General features: G+C 36.4%; 1 protein-coding gene across 3 annotated transcripts in view; it reads right to left on the bottom strand.

Moving 5' to 3' along the window:
• Positions 1 to 26,320, bottom strand: part of LOC132122913 (leucine-rich repeat and fibronectin type III domain-containing protein 1-like protein) — a 122,872-nt gene that overhangs the window by 67,611 nt on the left and 28,941 nt on the right. For 2 of the 3 annotated variants that reach the window (XR_009426448.1, XM_059533413.1), the window contains exon 2: positions 1,622 to 1,807. The exons of the other annotated variant lie outside the window; for it this stretch is intronic. The gene's annotated coding sequence lies outside the window, so the exon portion shown is untranslated. The remainder of the gene's footprint in view (positions 1 to 1,621; positions 1,808 to 26,320) is intronic. 3 annotated transcript variants of the gene reach the window in all.

Here is a 26,320-nt window from a genome sequence, read left to right as displayed (position 1 = left end):
CTGAAATGCTTTCGACTGAGGCTATTACCCAGAGGGCCTCAGTAGTCGGCTCTAAAAGCATCATGTTTCTGGAGCTTTAAAGAACCCTTCACCTTGAATTAGGCCAGGTGTATGCACTAGATCATGGGAGCCCTGTTTTCCAAAAGAACATGCATACTTTTACCTTTTAGTTGACCTCTGACCATAGTCGCCCGTGACTTTGCTGTGCTAGATGTATCTTTTTCACACATGCAAGACAGCCAGCAACTGTGGTCTGTTGTTACTATATATTGTTTGACTAATTATAAGTTAATTATAACTAGTTATGACTAATGACTGTGGCAAAATAACAGATAGAAACAGCTGTGGGATGATATCAAATAACAATATGAAAATTAGCTAATAGTTTGAGTTGACTGAACATGCAAATATAAAAGATAGACCTTTAAGTATAAGAATATGAGCTGAGGAGTATTGTATTTATTTATTTATTTATTCATTAATTTATTCAATCATTCATCCATCCATTAATCCATTCATTAACCTGCAGATTCCTATTTAAATTAAAAGTAAACTCTAAAGGGCATATCTTTGTATTATTGTCTATTATATTTTCACTCAAAAACAACATTACACACCGCATTAAATGTAAATTGAATCACGTGTGGAGAGCTTGGTGCGCCTTACAACTTGATTATGTAAACACATCATATCCAGATGATTAGACAGCAGCAATGTTTGACATTGATGTGTTTTGAACCACAAATCTGTCAATTTCAGATACGAAGGAATAAATGATGAGAAAAACCAGTACTGATTTGCTTTCCGACTTTTAGGACGGTATCCACAGTGTAATTTCACAAGTAATGAAATCGTTTACAGTATGACATTGGTGTATGACATTGTGTCCATATCTGAGCTAAAAAATCCAGACTGACCACAATGTCCAAAAACAAAGAGAGTACTAGTCAGATTGCAAAATCTGATTCAAAACCATATAAAGGTGTTAAACCCTGATTTAATTATAAAATTTAAAGTAAAATAAATATATAATTTAGACTAATGTTCAAAATTAAACAAATAAATAAATAAATACATAAAGTTGGTCAGATTTTTTTATGTTTTTAAAAGAATATTCACCAAGGCTACATTTATTTGTTAAAAAATGCAGTAAAAACTGTAATATTATGAAATATTATTACAATTTAAAATTACAGCTTTCTATTGTAATATATTTTAAATGCATCTTATTTCTGTGCCTGTGATGCATTTGATTATAGTCAATGTTAAGCATCATTATTCCAGTCTTCATTGCCACAAGATCCTCCAGAAATCATTCTAATATGCTGATTTGCTGTTCAATACATTTCTGATTACTGTTGAAAACATTTGCTCAGGATTTTTTTCAGGATTATTTTATGAATAGAAAGCATTTATTTGACATATAAATTATTTATAACATCATAAATGTCACTTATTAACTGTTTTCGGCACTTGAGAGTCTGTGGTCTCACTTCACTTTCAAAAGAGTAGTGGAAACGTCTTGCCAAATATCTCCTATTATTCAAGTCATACAGTTTTGGGAGTAAACGATAAGAGAATTTGGGGTGTGTTATTCCTTGAACACCTCACTGCAGTATACCTCTATCTGAGAAGCGTAAAATGGCTGGAGATGTTCATGAAGACTCCACTGGCGGATAGCTGTAGACACAGGCTGCTACATGTGGACAGGCTGGCAGAGAGCAGAGACTCGATGCATTGGCCCATGAGAGTATCTGGCGCTCAGAGCCACGACAGACAGCGCTGGAGATTTTGGAGCTCCATCCACCTGTGAAAGGAGAAAGGAAGGAGGGACATTTACACGAGACACAAAGCATGTCTGTCTGGATTTTTTTGCCTCTTGGGACAAAAAGGCCAATGCATTTCCAGGACAAAAACAAGAGCTGGACAGTGCATATGCACCTCTTTATTTCACATCACAAAACAAATGGAATGAAAAAGAAAATGGAATGCAGCAAGAGTGAGGACATTAATAATGACCCAGAAGTGTCACGCTGTCTGAACGTTCTTAACATCACTCTTGATAATAGCTGCCATTCGCAATAAATTTAGCTCCATTTTCTTTGGAAAGTGTTTCTTTTACAGTTGTCTGCCTCTTGCATTGCTGATGGATACAGCTGTCTCTCTGGACAGTTGGCACATTAACAGTTTGTTTATTTATTCTCTAAATTCATGCCTCTGCACAAATGGATGCTGCTTAAACCAGCACAGCACAGCATTTTAATTTAATGTATTTCTTTTTTATTATTATTTATTTATTTGTTTGTTTATTTATTTTTGTTGCTTGCACCATTGTAATTACATCTTTCAGGGAGAATATGCTGTAGGAGTTAAGCAAACTTTGCTGGTGTTTGTTGAGCTTGTGTTTGAATCTCATGAAACCTCAAAAACATGACTATTCTTATTAAACAATGACAAAAAAAATATGTTGCCTCAAATGTAACAGCATTTTTCAGTGACAGTTTATACATCATGAATGTTTGTCATGAAAATAATATCACAATGCATTATTTTGAAGGCAATGATAAATTGAAAAAAACAAACAAACAAACATATAAAACAAAAATAAATGGGGTGTTGTGGCTATTGTTTACAATAATGTCTTAAGGTTTTTTTTTCTGAATATGCTATACAATTTGCAGGTCTCTCTGTCTTTATGCTCTCTCTCTCTCTCTCTCTCTCTCTCTCTCTCTCTCTCTCTCTCTCCCTCTCTCCCTCTCCCTCTCCCTCTCCCTCTCCCTCTCCCTCTCCTAATATCTTGTTTGCCCACCCTGATGATCTCTCCACTCCACAAACCTAATTAGACCTGCTTAATTAGACATTTATGTCCCTTACTGGAAAGAAATCCAAGAACAAAATCCTCTTACTCAGATATGTATGATTTTGTGCAGATGCGTTGGTGTGCATACTTTGTTCCTTCAATAACTGGGCGTATCTTCAGACTTATTATAAATATATATAGAGCAATTTTTTATATATATAAGTGCACTCTATAATTTGTTGATTTGTCTTTATTCTCTTTATATTTAGCTTTCCATTTGTGTTCATTATAAAATGTTTGTTATGGAGGAAATTATGTCACAACTGCATGGTGGTACATTGCTGCCACATACATTTCCAATGATGTCATAATAACAGTATGTTGTCATTTAAACAAAATATTTTCCATTAATAATGTATTTAAATGACATATTTTCTCATAATTGTTATTTTCTTATAATAGCATTATTATGAGAAAATATTTTGTTTTAACAATAAACAAATAAATAAATATATATATATATATATATATATATATATATTTGCAACAGCATCTCATATACTATGAGAAAATCTTTTTTAACAAGAATAATTTTTAATGACAGCATAACGTTATTATGAGAAATTATACTATAAATGATATATAAGAAAATATATATAATTGCCTATATTTGATAAAACACATATTCTGGTTTGCCCCTTGAGGAAAAAAAAACACAATAATGTTTCCATTATTTATCTTATGCATGTAATGTAAAACAGCCTCTTGCAGGAGGAATATATGCTGACTCCAGAAGTTCAGCTTAACAATGCAATATCCTCTCATCACACCGGCATTAGATCAAAAAGCTTCCCCTCACCCCCCAAAGTATGATACAGGACGCAGATTAGTGTCTATGTACATGGCTGTTCTCTCCTCAGCGAATCGTCAGAATGAGCCCAGCTGCCTGGGGAGAACAGGCATCTCTTTGTCAAGACTCTGACTCACTTTTGGCCGGTCCTCAGTGGCTCTGTGTTATCCACCCGTTCTGTCGAGCCCCAGCGTGAGGTTAAAAAGACAGAGAAGCAAAGAGCTTATTCTCATGTATTCTCGTGTTGTGTCACGGCGCCGTCTGATCGTTCCATTACCAACCGCAGGACTTACGTATTAATGGCTGCTGCACACTGCTGTTCTGAAGACAAAGGGCATTATTTCCTTTTAGTTCCTCTCTTTTGCTTTGAAGTGAATGTTTTGTTTTTTTTCTCAGAAGCATTGGCATCTACTGCAGGTTGCACACTGTGTGGTATTTGCCACAATTTGGCCAATTGAGACAAATTCCATAATTTCTTTCATCATAGAGCAAAACCAACCATCTTAAACACTGCATGAGTGAGAATCACACACTTTAAAATTGTAGATAGATAGTCAAACATACAGATCTACTGACAAACAGATAGATCTATTGATGACTTTGTCAAAGGCAGGTGGTAATACAAGGAGAATCCCTTTTTAATTTTAAGAACGAAAATGTGTAAATGCAGAGTACAAGATGAGACACCCATACATTTTGTCTTTTTTCTAATAAGAGACTGTTCATTTCAAGTGCGGATATCTGGTGAAGTTAATTTGAATCAACTTTCAGTGCTTATAAATGGCCTCGAAGCTAAGAGACACAGACTAAATTCAAATTTCGATTTCACGGGGTCTCTAAGCTGCGTTCAGCCCACTCGACAACGCTAAATCTAACATGCTGGAACATGTGCTCACGCTCAACTGGCATAGTCTGCAAATCGCACGAACACTCTCAGTGGGGGTTGTCGAACGACTGAGCGTGGGCTCAGATGCCATTTCAGATGCCAAACTGCTTTGATTCGAGGAGACTGTGCTTTACGCAGCAAACGATATGCATCCAGGCACACGCCATTTACATTTCTCCCTTTATGAAATGAGATAAAATACATAATTGAGCGGATCCATCGTCTAACGATAGGGAGCAGCGGTAATTGGCGAGTAAACACGGCACTCAAGCCTCTCGAAGGAAATAAAAGTGGGAGCACACCAAGCCAAACAGAGTGTGCATTAAGCTGGGATAATGAGCCCAGCTTGACTTAGATATTCTGGCTTTATCGTGCCCACCCACACTTCAGGCCTCGGCTGAGCTGCTCGGCTGTGACTTGTGCGAGGAGTTCGGTTTTTCTCTAAGTGTTCCGTGGAGACGTGGTCCTCCCTCCAAAATAGTCCATTAGAGGCTGGGTCAATACCGCACATTAGGGTGGAGATGAGGGTGTGGAAGGACAGTGTTTCTGAGTGGCAGCATTCGCATGCGTGCCCCGATGTCAGTGCACTGCCTTTAAAAGCAATCAGAAGCAAGGCTGTACATAACACTGGAAAATTGTACATGGGAAATTTGATTTGCTGATAGCACTTGAAAGGATAAAGTAGATTTAGCTTCTCAGCTTACTAGGAGTTTTATTTTAGTTTTAGCATACAGACAGATGGACGGACAGACAGACAGAATGATAGATAGGATAGGAACATGATGTCCAACTATAAAAAAATAAATATGTGGATGGATGGATGGATGGAACAATAGATAGAATGACAGAACAATAGTCAGAATTACAGAATGGCAGACGGACAGACTGACAGCAAACTACCAAAGTGGATGTACTGTACACGCCAACAGTTTTGTAGATGAGCAAGTTGTTATTAAAACTAGGTTGCGTATCATCCAATCATATGATCAATGTTATTGACCTCCTAATTTTGCAAATAAGAACTAACTCAGGGTTTACAAATGTACAGAGTGAAATCTCAAAACCTGAATACTCAGGATTATTATTAATATAGGAATATTGGTTCATGAATATAAATTAGTCTGCAATGCAACCTGTTAGCAATGATATATCCAATATAATATAATATAATATAATATAATATAATATAATATAATATAATATAATATAATATAATATAATATAATATAATATAATATAATATAATATAATATAATATAATATAATATAATATTTCAAGCCAAGAATTGTTGATTAGGAGAACATCCTAGCATTATATTTTAGGATTGCATTATTTTAGTTCACTTGGCAGTTCCAAACTTAGAATTAAAACTGAATAGTGTAAAAAGCTCATCTGACAACATGGACAGATCATTTGCAAATAGCTTGATAAAGCAGTATTTTCGAAGGTAAATCTTTTTTGATATGCACTGCTACTTTGTACGTGGCAAATGGAGTTGCTCCCAGAGCGATTCTCCTCATAAACTCTGCAATAAATGTAGTGCTCTTGCCACAGCTCATGATTTTGTTCTCGGCTAAAAAGTTCTGCACTAACTAACAGCAATTCCTTCAAATAGGTCACGCTAAAAGCACTCATAATGAACAGCACAGCATTTGAAAAGTCCAATCTTTCTCATTTATTTTGGTTCCAGGCATTAGATGGGCTGCGGTTGATAACCAGTTGAGATGTAGGTTCACTGTAATAGGCATGATCTTGGTCAGATAAGAAAGATTGCTTCATAAAAAATAGGTTTAATGGCATTTAAGTTGAGAGAGGGAAAAACTTTTAGTATAAGAGGCTTTTTTAATTATTTGTTTGTTAATTATATGCATACATGTAAAATTAGAACAGCTGGAAAATAATGGCATGTAATAAAAATATAATATAACAGTGGAAAAACATGACCAGTTAGTATGTAGTTTCTGTCATTCTAACTGATTCTTTTTGAAAATCAAATGTCTTATTTGCAAAAAAATAAAATAAAAAATAATCAACTGTGTTAGCCAGCTCACAACAAGCTTCTTGGTAACATTATCTTGGCATTGTATTAGTAACAAATCAGCAGAATTTGTAACAGTAGAGCCAAAATAACAAGCAACAGTTATTTTTGACGAGCCCTGCACTGATTTTAATTTGCACATTGATTGAAGATAGCATTGATATCTAAAAATCAAGATTAATCAATGATTAAAACAGTTGATAGTTGCTGCCCTAATTGTAAACATCATCAGTAGTTACTAGAAAAAAAAGGAATAAAACAACTGATCTCTCATATCTTTAAATACAGAGAAGGCTTCTAAACATCACTAAGGTTTTATGTGTTCGCTGTAGTTTTTGTCTTCTTTTCGTAACCTCGGAGGAGGCTGTTTCTTCCTTTAATTGAGCAGCTCTCTTCCTCCAAGTCTATCCATCCCTAGCTCCCTCTCCGCACAGATAATCATATCTGCTATATTTAGCTGGAGTTGTGCCTGCCTGCCCATGGCTTTGCGTTTAGCCTTATCCCTGGGCACATGGTAATTGTGAAATGTGTTTCGTAAAAACAGTTCCACCAGAGGAAAAATAAACAAGTCCTTCGGCAGTGTAGGCTTTTTTGCTGAAGGCGAAATGCCAGCAGGTGGTCATGTTTCACGATCGCAGGGGGAATCATGCAAGACCACCTCACGGCTTATCGCATGACTCAATGTATGTGTGCATGAAAATTTTATTTATATATATATATATATATATATATATATATATATGAACAATGGCATTATCATTTGTGTTCCAATTCACTAAGCACATAGTGCCAAAGGCTCTATATCTCTGCGACACAATCTAGAACCTTTCATAACAGATAGCACAGGCCCCCAAATTTTTTTTTTACCCTTATGTTTGTCTGTGAACTAAAAATGCATTCAAAACAAACACAAATGTGACTTGGGGACTCCAAATCATTTTTCAGCAAGCTTTCAGGAAACAAAACATATTTTATTATTGATATTATTTGCAGTCTTGCACTCGTAGGCACCATTTTGCTAATTTTCCACTCCTTTGTACTCTTTTGTTTTAGTTACGGTGTTTTGTTAAGCCTATTTTAACTTTTGAAGAACTTTGAGATGACTAGAAAGAAAAGGATATTGAAATTTACTGTAGCACTGATTAAAAATGCTCTGGAAAAAAATAAATAAATAAATAATGAATTCCTCATCATTGGCATGACACAACAAAGGCTGTAGCACACATTTGTGACTATAGAATCTTCATTCAGATCAGACAATTTGTCAAAGTGTGTGTGTTTTCCTGTTCTGCATAAACACAAAACAAGCTTTATTTATTTATTTATTACATTTATCTGTACATGGTGCACCAGAAGGGTAACTATTAAAGAAAGTTGTAATATTTTAGCTAACAATTACAAAGCTAAAATAAAATAAAATAAAATAAAATATTGTATAATGTAATTTATTAAATGTCATTAGTCCTTTCTCTTTGTCAACGTATCATTCAGTTTGGACTTTCCTTATGTACTGTTTTTGTTCTTTAAGTAAATTGTGTAATTCCATTTAGCTGTGTTTTATTAGTTATTCTACACTTACGAAAAAGTAGTATACTTTAAGTTTATTTTACTAAGTATACTTAAGTAAAGTTTAAGTATATTTTAAGTATACTTCATGTAGCAAGTATACATATATCAGTGTTCTAGTAGTATACTTGTAAGTGTACTGTTTCAATACTCATTGGGACTAAATTGGTCCACTTTCTAGTATATATAAGTATACTATAAAGTATCCTTTAAGTATAACAGTAGAAAACTTTGAGTACACTACTAATTTACCTCTATGTTTGTAGTTTGTACTGCCATTATACTAAAAATGAACTTAGGTTTACTGAAGGTTTACTAATTAAATAAATTGTACCTTTGAAGTATAGTATCAGTAAAACTACTAGTTTAGTAGTTTTATACTGCAAGTATACTCAAAAGTTTTCTTTAAGTGAACTTTACATCATATTTTATACTACTATGTCCCTATTTAGGGTTTAGGGCCCTGTTTTAATGATCTAAACGCAAAGTGTAAAGCGCACATTTCAGGTGCACTCAGGGCATGTCCAAATCAACTTCTGCCATTTTAACGACGGAAAAACGTCGCCCGGGCGCATGGTCTAAATGGGTTGCTAATTAAATGACGTGGCGCTGGACGGAAAAATGTGAATGGCGCCGGACTGAAACTAGCAAACACACTTGCGCTGCGCCTTGCGTCACATTGCGCCGGGTGTATGATAGGGCCCTTAATGTATATATATTTTGTTGTATGAATATCTGAACATACAAAACATCCAACGAAAGAACAGGTATCTGCTTGTGAACAAAAACATTTTATTTTAGCTTCATGCATTATTTTTTATATACACTTTAATTATATTACGCTTTAATGTGTTTCATAAAAAATAAAAAAACAACATTTTGAACAAAAAGTAAAAAAAAAAAAAAAAAAAAAAAAAAAAAAGAAAATGAATTGGATTCAGAATGATAATCAACACCCCAAAGTTTGACTGTAATTATGACCTCTTCATCGGTCGATATTTTATTCCATCACGTTACAGTTTTGATGCTGTTTCATGTCAGATGATCGTGTTGCATGTGCTAGTATGTGGTGTTTCTTTTTTCTTCTTCAGTTGTGTTTATTTGTTTAGTTTATCACTAAATTCTGTAAAGAAGATGTGTACTAGCACCCTCTACCATATAATAATGAAAACACAGATTCTAGGAATAGCTCACATATATTTAGACTTCTTGTAAGTATAAGTCAAGTACACTTAAATGTCATTTTAAGTATATCTCTGAGGAGTACATAAAGCCCATTTCTGAGAAGTACATAAAAAGTAAACTAAAAGCATACTTTCCTATTTTTAGTTTAAAATAAGTATACTAATAGCACACTTGCATCTTTTTTTTGTAAGGGTAGTCTTCTTCTGTCCTTCTGCGCAAGGACAGGTCACAAGTGTCCTATGACATATCAAGGGAGTCTTGTTCTGTTTTCCAGAAAGCTGTACAGTCTGCTAAATTTAAATTTATATCTGAAATTGTCTCAAAAAATCACCATAGACCAAGAGTTTTATTTTCAACTATAGACGCTGTTTTTAAATCCTTTTTTTTGTTAAGAAGACAACAAGGTCAGGACCACAATCACTGGTCACTTATACTTTTCCTGAAATAACTAGGTGCTCCTAAATTTGGAGCATTATTGATTTGATTACCCTTCAGACCTGGGGTCTCATTTATAAAACTCTCCATTGATTTAATCCTAAAAGTGTACAAAACAAGTGTATAAAACCATGCGTATGCCAAAACCTGTGCAAAAATCCTTTTTTTAAAATCTCAGTCAGGGGAAGATGTGCGTACATGTATCTTTTTTTTTTCCACTGGCCAAATAGTATTTCAATTGTTTTAAAAAAATTTGAATCAAATTTAATTTATGCAGTTTTGCTGATAAGGTGAACATCCTTTAGCTATTTTTAAAAAGAAAACATGCAAATGACCATTTTCTTCAAGTTGTATCCTTCAAATACAGTGGTATTTTTCATAATGTTGTGGAGATGCCTTCACATGACATCAACACCTCTGTGCAGCTGCGGTTGTACAGTAAGCTATTATCATTGGACCTATTCAAACCAGAAAATGGACCGTTTTACCGAAGCAGTCCACCACAATATCAAAGTGCGCATCATTGATCATAGTTCGCACTAAAATATTTTCTAAAAACATAAGGTCTGCAGTTTAGTTTAAAGATGAATTATTGTGCACATATAGCACTCCTCGCAGTCATTAAAGCAGCATGACGTGATCAAGTTCATCCACTAAACATGCCTAAATTTGTTCTGCGTAATGTCTTTATGTAAGTTCACTGCTGTGTGTGGGTTCACTGCTGTGTGTGTAAACTTGGCTGTATGTCACTTTCACTTCACGTTGCGTACATATTTACGCCAAGTTTATTTTTTATAAAGCCCGATATGTGCGTGGAAAATTGCGTGTGCATTTTCTATGCCCATTTTAGGCGCACACAGCATTTATAAATGAGAACCCTAAGGATATTATTGATCATCTGAATTCAACTTTTTGTCCTTACAATAGTATTCCATCACACTTTTTTAAGCCACAGTGTTTATTACCACGAAAACTGTCCGAGTCCATGGCACCTGCAGGTGTTACAGCTACATGTACTGTGAGTATCATGAGCTCTCAGACTGACCTACGATTTGCCCCACAAACTAGAGGTCTTCACTGGTCCAAAAATTTGTGCCCGAACCCAAAAGAGACCCGTAATGTACTTCCCCAAACCGACCCGGACCTGTCTATTATTTCAAAAGCTGGACCCGGACCCGTGTAGATCCTAGAAATGCCTACCCGGACCTGACCTGGACCCGTCTATTATTTGAAAGCTCGACCCGAACCCGCCGGGAAAACACAATCCCGACTTGACCCGATTGTCACATATTCCTCCTTAAATTCCTATAACAAGTTAATACACTTTTTGTCTTACCTAATTTAAGGAGCCGTAGTCTCTCTTCCTTGTACCTGAATGCCTGTGATGCATTACAATCCTCCGACAAGAAAGGTATCCATGTTATTCCTCTCGTTATTCCAAGTCCAAGCTTAATCCACTCATTATATCAGCTTCAAAAGTCCACTTGATGTCACGGTGACATGCACATGTACATTCTGACTCGAGTTAACTCGCATAATAACTTTGACTGTTTGCCCTTTTGAACTATAATGACGATCACTCGTGCTATGCCATGGCCACTGACGTTATTTATTTGCTAACATCTCTGGGCTCTCTGCTCTGCGTCGAGTCTGAATCTGACCAATAAAACTTTAAGATTAAACGGTTCATTTATATTATTATAAAAATGGGAGAAAATGTAAAGTGCGGTTTGGCGGTCGAAGTGTCCTTCTCTGGTTGCCATAGAAACATGAACACACTTTTCTTTTCCTAATTTTACACGTTACAAAGTTATAAAAAACACAAGCAATGTTTGATCACGGCCAGGTATTCTCCGAGTCCGATGACTCCGATCGCACGGGTATTACACACAATGTTAAACAGACCCGGGACCCGAGGTAATAGAATCGGACTCGACCCGGACCCAGCTGATCATTTAAAAGAATAATAATAATTCCTTACATTTATATAGCGCTTTTCTAGGCACTCAGTGCGCTTTACATTGTCAGGGGGTATCTCCTCATCCCCCACGTATGTCCCTATCACTACACTGGGGCGTTAGGACCCACACAGACCACAGGGTGAGCACCCCCTGCTCGCCTCACTAACACCTCTTCCAACAGCAACCTAGCTTTCTCAGGGGGTCTCCCATCCGGGTACTGACCAGGCTCAGCCCTGCTTAGCTGCAGTGGGCAACCGGTCTTGGGCTCCAGGGTGATATGGCTGCCGGCAATATAGACCCGAACCCGTATGTGTCCTGGGTCGACGGGTCTCAGGTGCACTGTGAAGACCTCTACCACAAACATTTCAGTGCTTTATAAATAAATAATTAAATTAATTAAATATTTAAGTTGTGCTCTTAAGACCCGACATTAAAGTAAAATAAAAGCTTTTACCTTGTTTTCGTTTGATCAGGTTTTTTTTTTTTTTATGGATCATTTTGCCATCATCACCATGCTGTGCCTTCAGCAGGGAGATCGCTTCCTCAATGAGCACCTGGAGGAATTCCTGAGTCATGCCCACCACTTACCCAGATGACTGCCTCAACATGTTTCAACATGTGGGACTTAACCCTCTGAGGTCTAAGTGTATTTTTGGGGCCTGTAGTTTTGTCATGTCCTGACATTTGAGCTTTTTTCAGTTGCTTATAAACATCTAAATGGCTAAAGTCTAATATCACTGTAATCAGCACAAACTGGGCTATAATGTGAGCAGCATGTATGTACATGATTGTGTTTTTGAGAAAATAAATAAATAAATAAATGTTATGCGTGGTTAGTGAAAAACAAAAAATGTACTATCACTTGAATAAGGCCATAAAACACATACAGAACAATGGTTCCTGGGACGTTTGAGAACTGGATCTTGTAGCCTAGAATTTTTCTTTCTAAATTATGTGAAAATCATTGTGTTTACTCACTCACAGAAAACAATATATTGATTTAAATTTTATAAGACACTTTTAGTTTGTAAAAGTCATACGCGAGTAGGCGTCAACTATCATAAATATCATTGTGATTTACACCTGAGAAGACAAAGGCCTGCATAATGAGCTGCATAATGAGCCATTCAGTCAGGTTTGTGACTGAGAGTGAAGAGTAACCAGAAAGAATGTGAGGACAAAATAAATGTATATATTTTTATGTTTGTAGTTTATTTAGAATATATTTAATTATCCCACAACACAATTTAATATTCACTTGCAAATGCAGTTAAACAGTTTATTAGGAACAAAGGTGACTTTTAAAGCTGAATTTTTTGCATTATTACTCCACAAAATCCTTCAGAAATCCTTTTAACAATCTGATTTTGTACAAAAAACACCACCAACAACAACAACAAAAAACATGTATCATTATTATTATTATTATTATTATTATTATTATTAATGTTGAAAAGAGCTGATAATATTTTTTTCAGTTTTTTGGGGGGGATAAATTGAAAGAAATTCTCAGGTTACGACTATAACCCTTGTTCCCCGAGAAAGGGAACGAGAACTGCGTCGAATGACACTTTGGGGGAAGCCCCTCAGTGTAGAGCATCTGAAGTATGAATGAAACTAAGCCAATCCTGATTGGTGTTGCGTCATGACGTAATGTGTGATGGCATATGCGGAAGCTATAAAAAGGACGCCGGCACACAACAGAGACAGCTTCTGTGATGAAGCAAGCGCTCCCAGGCAGGGGAAGGTGTGGCGAAGGGACGCAGTTCTCATTCCCTTTCTCGGGAAACAAGGGTTACAGTCGTAACCCGAGACGTTCCCCTTCGAGGGAACATCGAACTGCGTCGAATGACACTTTGGGGGAAAGAGTACCCACTATGCCACAACGAGCCCTGCATGTCCTAGTGTGAAGCTGCGCACAGGCACACTTAGGACGAGAGCACAAAGGGTGCCAGGTGTCAATGGAATGTCCAGGCTGTAAAATCTAACAAAAGTGTGAGGGGTGGCTCATCCTGCTGCATTGTAGACCTCCTGGATGGGGGCCCCTGAAAGGATGGCTCTAGAGGACGCCATGCCTCTGGTAGAATGAGCCCTCACGGCCAGAGGTGAAGGCAAATTGCACACCTGGTAGGCCATAGATATAGCTTGGACAATTCAGTTGCTAATGGTCTGTTTGGAAGCAGGAAGCCCCTTATTGGGCAACCCGAAACAGACTAACAACTGGTCTCACTTCCGCCATGAGGAGGACCTCTGGATATATATTTTGAGAGCTCTGACAGGGCAGAGCAGGTGAAGTCTCTCCTCATCTGCCATCACGTGAGGTAGAGGATGAAAAGCCTGTAGAACCGTAGGCCGTGACACATTAGACTTGGGCAAATAGTCTGGCCTAGGAAGTAGGGTGGCTTTGATGTCGCCTGGAGCAAACTCCAGACACCCGTTAGATATAGAGAGCGCCTGGAGATCTCCTACCCTCCTCAGAGAAGTAATGGCCAACAGGAAAAGCCACTTTAAGGGAAGGTTCTTGGCCTCACACGACTCAACCAACCCTTCGAGAACCACCGCCAGGTCCCAAGTGGGAACCCTGGTACGAGCCACAGGTCTCATCCTCCAAGCCCCACGGCCTCCCCAGAGGCCTATCACTCAGAGGAGCATGGAAAGCCGAAATGGCAGCCACGTAAACCTTGAGAGTGGACGGGGTAAGACCAACTGAGAAGCGATCTTGGAGGAACTCCAGCACTGAAGCCACTGGGCAGTTAACTGGGTCCACCTCACGCTCTCTGCACCAAACGGTGAAAACATTCCATTTTAGGCCGTACAATTTCCTCGTGGAGGGAGCTCTAGACACTTCCACTGGGCCGAACCTCTGAAATATTGACTCCACCACCTCGGGGCTCCATTCCCCGGGCCTCAGCCCCTGCCTCGACAGGATGTCTGCTCCCTGATTCTGATTCCCTGGGATGTATGTTGCTCTGAAAGACAACAATTTCCCCTGGGACCACAAGAGGATCTGATGTGCCAGTCTACAAAGAGGGTGGGACCTCAGACCCCCTTGATGGTTTATATAGGCCACCACCGACATATTGTCCATCCTCACAAATGCTGCAGGAAACGCTCGTCCAACTTGCTTTTTTTAATAAGCGTTTCCTGCCTCTCATGTGGCCAACTGATGTTAAGATGGGCCACTGCACGAGAGACAACCTCCACCAGCTCCTCATATGCGGGGACACGGGCTGGCGAGTCATCCCCACCTTCGATGCTGAGCACGTCTACTTCGTCTGAAGCAGACAGCTCAAACACCGGGCTCTCCACTCGTGCGGAAGAAGCTGCGGGGCGGGCTTCCGCGTGAGGCGAGAGAGCATCCGAACTGGCGGATGAATCGCGAGATCGTGCCTCAGCAATCTCGAGATCCCCCGCCATATCCATCTGCGAGCCCCATGAAGAGCGCTGCCACGCCGCCTCAGCAGACGCGGGTCCCGCACCACAGGGCTTGCGAGGCTGGCCATCCTCACTGAAAACGGCCAGGTGAGAGCGCAGCACACGGATCGGCAATCTCTCACAATCCGCGAAAGCAGCCCCCTCGAGAGCTGCCCGCGCATGCTGCACTCCCAATAGTGCACACACATTCAGTGTGTGTCCCCACCCGTAATATAACGTGGGCAGGGATGCACACACCTCGTGAAACTGCTTGTACTCGCCATGCCCAGAAGTCTGGCACAAACAGGTAAGTTTGAGTATGTAGCCTAGGCCTTTGGCCATAAAGGATAATGTTACGGACAGCTGTCTAACATCCCAGGGGCAATTCCCATAGAAATGGTAGAGTTTGTACTTAGTGCTCACCATGGTTCTGGCCTGCAATCCCCTCAGCATGGTGGTGTGAGTATACTGTTCCCCATAGCGACTCCTAGAGGACACAATTTTGAGGTTCCCTTGAAAGGGAACGTCTCAGGTTACTTAATTAACCATGGTTCCCTGAATAGAGAATGAGACACTGCATCCTCTAGGTTTCTTGCCATGCTTCAGATGCAAGCTTCAGACGAAGAAGTGGATGACGTGTTCTCCCGGTACCTATTTATACTATAGTCGCACCAGTAATGAAGTCATGGCCTGTCGCAGGCCAACATGTTGTTGGTGTTTTTCAATGTATGCTTAAGACATGGGTCACGACGAGGCTTCCCCAAAGCAACCCCTAGCAGACGATTTGCTTGTTCCCTACTCAGGGAACCATGGTTACATAAGTAACCTGAGACGTTTCCTGTGGATCAGTCTTCACCATTGAAGATGTCACCAGCCCCACTCCAGAACCAGTGCCCAAATTTTTTTCTTATATTGTGTTACTTCTGACTGTTCTTCACACTGTAAAAATAAAAGCTTTTGTTAAAAGAAACAACAGCTAAACAAACTGTGCTAAGTCGTTTATGTCATTCAGACGGTACATTCCTGTCTGGAATAGGCTGGTTGTTGAGCAGAATAAGCTGTAAAGTGGATCAGACTTAAAAAAAATTCTGCTGACGTTATTGTGTGGATCTTTTGGACATTTGTGCATAAAGTAAATATATATGAGTGACGAATATAATGCAGCCCCCAATTTTATTTTATTTTTTTGAATGATGCTTTTAGAATATAAGTTTTCATCTTCTGGTGATTTTGAGCTGCTACATTCAGCAGGATTAAAATAAACAATGAGAGAAATAAACTCAAAAAAGCATCATGCTCTTCCATACAATAAACAGAGAAGCACAAAATTCATTAAATATATTCTTGTCTATTCTCAAAGTGCATAGCAACATCGTTCAAATACGTACCATCTCTACGAAAATGGGGGAAAATGCCAGCTCTCCATGTACGTCAATGTTTGGAATTACAGAGTAGACTTAGTGTTAAGACAGGCTGTGAGCCGTCATGTTAATGGAGGCTAAGAGGGATCATGAGACGAACCCCCAGCAAGCCTCCTCCTCATTACTGTGAGGAGACCACAGCACACGCCTAATGGGCTCTTCCATTAGAAGCCATCATTCACAAATCTCTTTGTCACGTACCACTGTAGCACTGCTCACTCGCGTGGAGATCCAGAGCTTAAAGGAGCTGAAATCAACATGTTGATGCTAATGAAACAGCAAGTGGCTACACCGAGACAACTGTGTGATAATGGTTAAATAGTCACTTGAGAAGTGTATGATAGTGTAATACTGCAGCGATGGGGTTGAAAAATCCACAAAATGATACTATTCATTGTGTAAAGCATACTGATCTCCAGTGCTGGTTGTGGTTTAATGGAGAAAATGTAAGAGACAGAAACATGATGATTGGTCTGTGAGATATAAAGCCTGCCTGTATGTAGTATCACACTCACAAGGCACACCCACAAACATTTGCTCAACCTCTGATGCTTAACGCATACAAAATGGCAAGTGCTTTCTGAAAACGGTGAGCTCAGACCTGAAGTAAATAAAATAAATAAATGAAACACAAATGTAAACCTCTTTAAACAAACAAGTGTTTTTTTGTTTGTTTATTTGTTTGTTTGTTTTTGTCTGTCTGTCTGTCTGTCTGTGTTTAAAATAAACAAATAATATGTTGCTTTTTGCATTTAAAAGTAAACAAATATAATGCACTTTCCTATATAATTCCTATACCCATGTATCCACTTCCTTATATAATACCTATACAAACTAACTAGCTAACTAAACTTTGTTTGTGCTTTCATTCAATCATTCATTGATTCATTGATTCATAAATAAATAAATAAATAATACCCTAAACACGCTATTTTTTTAATAATAAATATATATATATATATATAATAATAATATAATAATAATAAATAAATGAGCTAACGTACATGGAGTGCTGCCATTTCCCCCCATTATTGTACAGATGGTACGTAACTAATTTATTAAAAGTATTTGCACTTAAAAACAAGAATCAAACGAATGAACTAATAACTTAATGTAGGTATTTGGCTCAGATCTGATGTAAATATGTAAATTAATGTGCTTATAAAATCCCTATACAAATTAACTAGCTTTTTTTTACACTTAAATGAATGAGCATACAAACAAACAAAACAAACTACTTACACAAATCCATATACACATTAATTAGCTTTATGTACTGTAACAAACAAACAAACAAACAAACATGTACTTGCAGATATTTGGTGCTGAACTGAAGTAAATAAATATATAAATAAATGTACTTGGAAAACTAACACACACAAACAGGCATACAGACAGATGAATGGATGAATGAAAGAAAGAATGAATGGATGAATGAACGAATGAATGAATGAACAAATTAATGACTTATAATGCTTTCAGGCTAATAATGCTTTCAAGGATTTGGTATGGTAACATTGTTTCTATTGTGTTACTTCTGACTGTTCTTCACACTGTAAAAATAAAAGCTTTTATTAAAAGAAACAACAGCTAAACAAACTGTGCTAAGTCATTTATGTCATTCAGACGGTGCATTCCTGTCTGGAATAGGCTGGTTATTGAGCAGAATAAGCTGTAAAGTGGATCAGACTTTATGCTGGCCACAAGACTGGCTCAGTGAGACTAGCCTATACATATCAGCATCCAGTTAAAGCTGAAGCGGTCTGCTAGCAAAGTCAAAAAAAAAAAAAAGACATACATACAAAACATACAGTCTGTGCTGTACATGGACAACTGGACAGCAGTCCTTGTCAGACTGTCAGTTTCAATGTAACTCCTGTGAAAAAAGAGAAAAGGGCAAAGCATTGAACTCTATGAGAAATACTTGCTGTAATATTGTTGCTGTTTTCTAAATGGAGTGTCTGGCCGTATGCTTCAGAAGACACGATGGACGTTGTAATTAATGTTATTGTTAAACACAGTGCACAGTCAGGAGGAAACACTCGTTATAAAGCACTACACAAAATATAAATCTAGAGTCAGTCACTGTAAACAATGCTTTTCAAATTCAAGAGAGCACAGACAAGCTTTGTCGTGTGCTGAGCTTAAACCACTGTCTGTTTTTTTATTTATTTTTTTATACGTAATCTGATTCTTAAAAATCATTGGTTGTTCAATGTTAGTGATCAAAAAGACAATCAGATACTACTACTACTGAGACTACTACTACTATCAAACATGGCACATTCTGACAGACTGTTGAATATTATTTGCATTGTATGCATTCGCTTGAATTGATTTGCTGAAATCAAAAGATGAAATGGAATTGCCACTTGCACAGGTACTTGCTCTTAAAGGCTTTGTGTTACAGGAAAGGCTGAAATAATGCATACTATCAAGCAATTTTCATAATAAATAAAAGAAAAAGAAAGTAGGACTCTCTTGCTTTCTATCTTAATGTGTGCATGTGTTAGAGTACAGTCAAAGGCTCCACCTGAAAGCATAGGCAATGATTTGCCAGGTACCATTTGAACACAAAAGCACCTCCCAGAACCGATTTTGGACAGATGTCAGAGAGGCAACAATGGTTTAATGATCTTCAACAAAACAGAGAGAGCTTTGTGATAAATAAATGAATGTTTAATTCCTACAATACTATTTTCTTGCTTGAAATTACATCAAAAAATGTAAAATAAATAAATAATAATAATAAAAAATAGAAAAAGGTCAAAGATGTACATTTACACACAAACTGATCACCTACTGCAACTTTCAGTTGCCATACTTATTTTTAGCTTAACTCTCATGGAATGGATCATAAAGGATATACATATATATATATATATATATATATATATATATATATATATATATAGATATATAATGTGTTTTTTTTTTTTTTTTTTTTTTTTTTTTTACTCCACTGCATTTCATAAAAGCATGTCATTCCACATTACTTTACTTTTATTCCATATAATTTTTTTGAACTGGAGAAATTGTCACCTGCTCCGAGACTTGATCTCACAGACAAGGCTTGAGCCTAGTACCAAACTAAAATACATTTCTGGTCTATTTTAACTAAAAATAACTTGCACTGACACACACTAACAACACTAACTTGTTTTTCAACCTAACTTCATTGTAAGTCTACATTGCGAGTAAATCACTGGCATTTTAAGTTAGAATCTAATAAGTATAGCCGATATATGCATGTTGTGTACTGTACTATGACCCCTTTAGAGCGCCTACATACTAGAATGCTCTGACTGAGTGCTTATGTGGGTGCTTATGTTTATGAGGGCATGTAAATAAAGCTAGAACACTTTGAGTTGGACTGCAGCAAATTGTGTTTACAGTACAGTGACACTACTATAGTAAGTATGCGAGATCGTTCTTTCTAGCTGCATCTGAAAAATCTAAAATACTGCATTTGAAGGAAGAAAGGCAACAAGGCATGTTCAAATCCTGTCTGCTGAGATAACTTCATCAGATTGAATTTTGAAGGCAGCCAGATTGAGTATGCAAGTAAAAGTACAGATGCCCTAATAAAATATTACTAAATATGTGTAAATGATACAATAAACAGTCAACTACAGCTAAATAGTTTCGCATTTTAAAAAATAACAATATGCATACATGCCTGTTCTAGTTTTGGCCTAAATATGATTTTCATTTACAATAACTAAATTTGGCATTAGCAACTTTTTTTTCATGTCACCAGTCGCATGTGCACTCAAGCTCAGATAAATCTGACTAACATAATAATAATAATAATAATAATATGCCTTTCTGCTTGTGACTAATTATCACAAATTTATTGATTAATGAGCACTACATATAAAAAAAAAACAAATATTGGAGGCATCCATGAATTGTCCTTTGAAGACAATGAGAGGCAACTACCAGTGTTTTTTAATTTTAATTTTTTATTCTTACTGACATGACATTTTTAAAATGTGAAGATTTCAAGAAAGTCTCTGAAGATTCCCATCAGTGTTGGCCATGTCTCATTTTACATGACACTTCTGAAAGATGAACCCAGCTGATGTTGGAGGGAAAAAAATCCAGAAGATCTGAAAGCAAAAAAGAATTCTAAGGGCAAAAGGGTTGTGCTATTGTTATTCGAGGGATACGATATATTAAAGGTTTATCACATAGTGACCTTCAAGACAGAAGAAAAGAAAAAAGAGCTCTCCTTCCACACATACTTTTCACCATACTCTCAACAGACTGACGTGATCCTGCCCGGCATCAGAGGAGTGGGCTGAGAGAGTGTTTAAAAATTAAACTCCACTCCATTTTAAATAGCTTGTCAGCTAGTATCCATCATGAAACGTGTTCTACATGGCACTTGGATATTGAGCTTATTTTTAAAGCGTTTGTCTCACATATACAGTACAATTATTAAAGAGACAGTTCATCTTAAAATGAAAATATGGATCACCAATTACTCACTTTTATGCCGATTACAACTAATGATCAATTTTGGTTCAACATACAGAGGAAACGAAAAGACCCAGCATGAAACATTATTTAAAGAGTAACATTTTCTTTTAGCATTGTTTTGTGTTTATGTTGATTTCACACAATTTGGAAAAATATATATTTATGAAAAATCTACAGAAAATGTTTTTACTTTCTTTTAAATGATGATTACACCACTTTTTTATCTTTAAAATGGTATTAAAGCTTTTCAAAACCATATGAAACCAATATAAATGCAAATTACATTTCTAAGTTCAAGGAACCTTTAGCGACAATTTAGCGACAATTTTTAGAATGTATATATGTATACATTTTTTTCTGTCAAAACTTTTATGATTAGTGTTCACATGTGTTAAAAACTTTAAGAAAAAATCTATCTATCTATCTATCTATCTATCTATCTATCTATCTATCTATCTATCTATCTATCTATCTATCTATCTATCTATCTATCTATCTATCCATCTATCTCAGATCTATCTAGCTTAGTCCTCAATGGGAAAAAACAAAATGTCATTCTCAACTTGTTATGCCGGTTGGAAGAGTGAATAAAGCTTGAATTATAAATTTAGCCCCTCAGCAACTTGCCACAGAAATAATCACCTTTTTTCATTTGGGGTTGAGGTAAGATAGAGGTAGACAGAGAGTTGGAGTAAACTATCTCTCTAAGGAGACGTGGATGTACTATAGACCAGCCTAACCTCATTCCCAGCTTTAGCGTTTCTTCTCATGAATAGAAGGATAAAGAGAGTAAGAGAAAGCAGAAGACGGGAAACACATTATCCACATATCTATTCCTGAGGCTTTGCCGCACGGGATCTTGTTGCTAATTTATTTCATTAGTTCAACATTGCCTGATTGAGAGAAAGAAGGGAAAATGTGACCCGAGGCACACCACAAAGCGATCTTAGCTTCAGACTAGCACTGCATGAGAAAAACAGACTGTTTCTTTTTATTATTATTAGTAGTAGTAGTATTTTAAATAAAGACATTTGAGTTGATTTAAACAGTTATTATTGACTCTGTTGAGAAAAAGGAGTAGTAAATATAAGATTAGTAAATTGTTAGATCTACTGAAATAAGGTTTAATTGTGCTGTACTGCAATTAGTATAATAGTTCAGCTGGCTAGGATCTTGACGCCTTTATTTATTTATTTATATTACTTTTGACAGGTTAATCAAATGGAAAATTTTTGATTAATGTTAAAAAGCTTTAAAATGGTCCCAAAACTCTAGTAACCTCTATTAAGAAAAACAATGCAGTACAGTGGCTTTAATGTCACTGGTGGGTTTGATCTTCTTGGACAATATTTGTTGTACATGTAACTGTCAGTCACACGTTATCTGACGAGTTAATTCATCAACACAAATTGTCAACTGTGAGTAAAAACCAAGTCAAAAAGTAAGTGTAGTGAGCGGTGATATTTATAACTTATTTTAATTTATTTCAATTCATCACAAAGGCTGCATTTATTTGATTACAATACAGTAAAACAGCAATACATATAGTAGTGGTAGTGGCAGTATTAAAAAAAAATTGCTGTAATATTGTTGCTGTTTTCTAAATGTAGTGTCTGGCCGTGTGCTTCAGAAGACATGATGGACGTTGTAATTAATGTTATTGTTAAACAATAATATATATATATGTTGTGTAATATAATATATTCATTATATGACATTATATGATGGTAAAGTTTAATTTTCAGCATCATTACTCCAGTCTTTAGGGTCACAGACATTCAAAAATGATTCTAGCATGCTGACTTTCTGCTCAAGAGACATTTATTACTATCAATAATGATGAAAACAATGGTGTTAATTTTGTGGAATGTGATTCTTTTATGAATAGAAAGTTCAAAAGAACATTTATTTTAATCAATATTACATTGAAATTATTACTTAAGCACTGGCCTAAACAATGTCAATGCCAGTGATTTTTGAAGTAGCAAATCTTTGTACTCATCTCAACAGTCTAAAGACAAATGCAACTGAAACTTCAATGTAATGCATACTTGCTGAATAAAATTATTGTCTTTATTGCAAAAATGAATATGTGAAAGTTAAAGTAATACAAATAAATACTCATAGATCCTTTTGATATAGATTTAGCCAAATCATGTATTTGCATATTGTAAGTCACTAAGAAAAGAAAACAAACAACAACTACAACAACAAAAAAGAAAAACTTAAAGTGCAACATTTTAACTGGGTCATATATATATATATATATATATATATGTATGTATATATATATATATATATATATATATATACATATATATATATATATATATATATATATATATATATATAAACAAATAGACACATTGCCCAATACCCACCCTAGCAAGTGTCAGCATCCCTTTAAAGAGACCATCTAGTTCACTTGGTCAAACTAGTCTCCTCCTGAATCTTTCAACTCATATCAAATCTTTGACTATAGGGAGCAAATAGGAAGATTATAGGCGTTCTCCACAGTATGCTTTTGAACTAAAATCTACAAAGAGACATGACATCAATACCATGCCAATATCTGGCTCAACATTAGGGATGAATGTGGCAGCGCAAAGCGATTTAACTCCGCTGAGGCTTATTCCGCACAGATGAAAATGATTCCAGCACCAACTTACTTTTAACTTAATGGATTTTCCCTTTGCTTTCACGAAGGCATCTTCATGTTTCCTGATCTCTGTTAAAACCCTTTACTCTAACCTAATACACTTCTCATAGCTGGAGCACACAAGACACCACTTAGCCATGGCGTCCTTTAACACTTCATACAGTTTCAGCCTGTGGATAACTAACTAATCAATTAATTAATAAAGGAAGCACTGAAACAAACATTGCCAATTCTGCTTCATTTGGTGCCAAGACAAAAAACAAAACAAAAAACAAAACAAAAAAAAAATGTATATTAGTAGTAGTGGTAGTAGTAGTAGTAGTATTGGCCAAATAATAATAATTCATAACAATAATAATATATATATTATTAATATATATAAATAATATATATATAATATAAATACTGTATTATTATTAGGTACTTCATAATGTGTGTGTGTGTGTGTGTGTGTGTGTGTGCGTGTGTGTGTGTGTGTGTGTGTGTGTGTGTGTGTGTGTGTGTGTGCTCTTGTTTTTGTGACATATCAGGACACAACTCTGTATAATGACATGGGTATGACACAGGTATTACAAGGAGAGGGTGACTTATGAGGACATAGCCCATGTCCTCATTTTTCAAAACGCTTATAAATCATACAGAATGAGTTTTTTTGAGAAAGTAAAAATGCACAATGTTTTCTGTGAGGGTTAGGGTTATATATATATATATATATATAAACTGATTGAATGCTGTTTGAAGTCCTGAATGCTTTACCCCTGTACAGGCTGTTGGGAAATGAGGCAGTTGTGGCAAAATGTTCTAATCTCCCATGAATGACGCCATACTCCAGTGGGAATAAAGTTTACACCACATTTCTTATCACCCTGCAATTGCTTTTTCTCTGTTTGCCCTTTATAACAGTTCCTGCAGTCTTCAGGCACTATTTTTAGTCTGGTGCAGTCAGTTTTGTGCTGCATACTGCCTGCTTTAAGCTCTGACTTACCTAGAACTGTGAAGATGTGTCACTGATTCTGCAGGATTCCATACAAGCTGCACAGGTTAGAATGCAGCACACCATTTTTTGAAGAATAAATGCAGATATGTATATGTGAATTGGATTCCAACCCAACATTACATACGTTTTACATGTTTTTATTAAGGATTTGTGTATTACATATGCTATACATTATTACAAAACATAAACCTGGATTTTATTTATTTATTTATTTACTTATCCCTCTTAACTTCACACCAAATAAGCTGTTCCAATCAATTCCAATCTACTACTTTTACAGTTAAAGGTGAAGATTTGATTGAGTTCATCATCAGAAATGACAGACCTGACTGGGGCAGAGACGTATTTAGGGATGCTGTTTTCGGAGCCTGTGATTTACTTTATGAAACATTCAGCGAAATGTTTGCAGTAGGAGTAAACAGATGCCTCAGGATGTTTATTCTGCTGAAGAGCATTAAAAATATATCTGCCTATCACACCTAAACTTAGCTATAATTTCAATATCATATTCACCAGACATGTTTATAGTTGGATGTTAATTAACCGAACCTGCTCTCATGAGATACACCATATGTTTAGAATTTGAATCTTATTTATTAAATAAATTGAATTTGATCTATTTAAATAAATCAACTTAATCAAAAAACTTCATAAACTTCATTTCCCTTCAATATTATCCCATTTATCAAAACAAGGAGAGAGAAAACGGTTGCTAAATCAGGGTTACTATGAATAGGATCAAGGCAATGATTCAGCCTTTAGACTTGGCCAAAAGACATTTAATCAACTGATGTGTCCCACAGCTGACCACTTATTTATTTAACTTGAAGTTAATGCATTTTAAGTGCTGGCCCACGGGGCTTTTTACCTGGCTTATGGAGGGGTGGAATAAAACGAGAAGCACATAGTGCCTTTTCTGATTGCACTTGAGCACCTAAGATTTCAACATGCACGCTCTTCTTCCCATGTGACCTCTAAAATATGTCTCTGAAAACTGCCTGAGCGTTTAATTCAACCACATTAACACTCACTTACTTTGCTCTAGTTCAGACACACACACACACACACAAAAGAAAATCCATTATGAAAAAGTTATGTGAAGTTCTTGCTATCCTGCATGATTTGCAAAACAAGCTTTTAAGTTATTTTTTTGAAACTTTCCAAATATTACATATGGGTGCCTATCTTTAGCTCCCATATTAAACATATTTTGACCAGAGGTGTGTGAAATGAAAAAAAATAGATACTGCATAAATACTGTAGCAATGAACCAGGAATATTCTGGGTCAAATACAACTTAAGCTCAATCAACAGCATTTAAAGCAGTTGTCCGTTACCAAAACATTTTACTGTAACTCACCCCTCAGTTTATAAAAACAAAATTGTTTACAGTAACATATGGCCTATGTGGGAATCGTATCAATGATTTAAATGCAGAAATATTTTACATGAAATATTCAGTGCTGAAATATTTATTGAATTTATTTTGAATTTATTTTGAATTGAATTTATAATTTATTGAATATTGAATATAAATGTACATCAACAAGGTGACTAAGCTTAACCTCGTTTGTGTTGTGGCTGTAATTAGGTAGAATTTTTGCTTTCCAATTAAATTCTAA

Source organism: Carassius carassius, chromosome 41 (genome assembly GCF_963082965.1).
Source record: "Carassius carassius chromosome 41, fCarCar2.1, whole genome shotgun sequence".
NCBI classification, from domain to species: domain Eukaryota; kingdom Metazoa; phylum Chordata; class Actinopteri; order Cypriniformes; family Cyprinidae; genus Carassius; species Carassius carassius.
The sequence above is the reverse complement of the archived record's forward strand: the minus strand, read 5'-3'. Positions and strand labels throughout refer to the sequence as shown.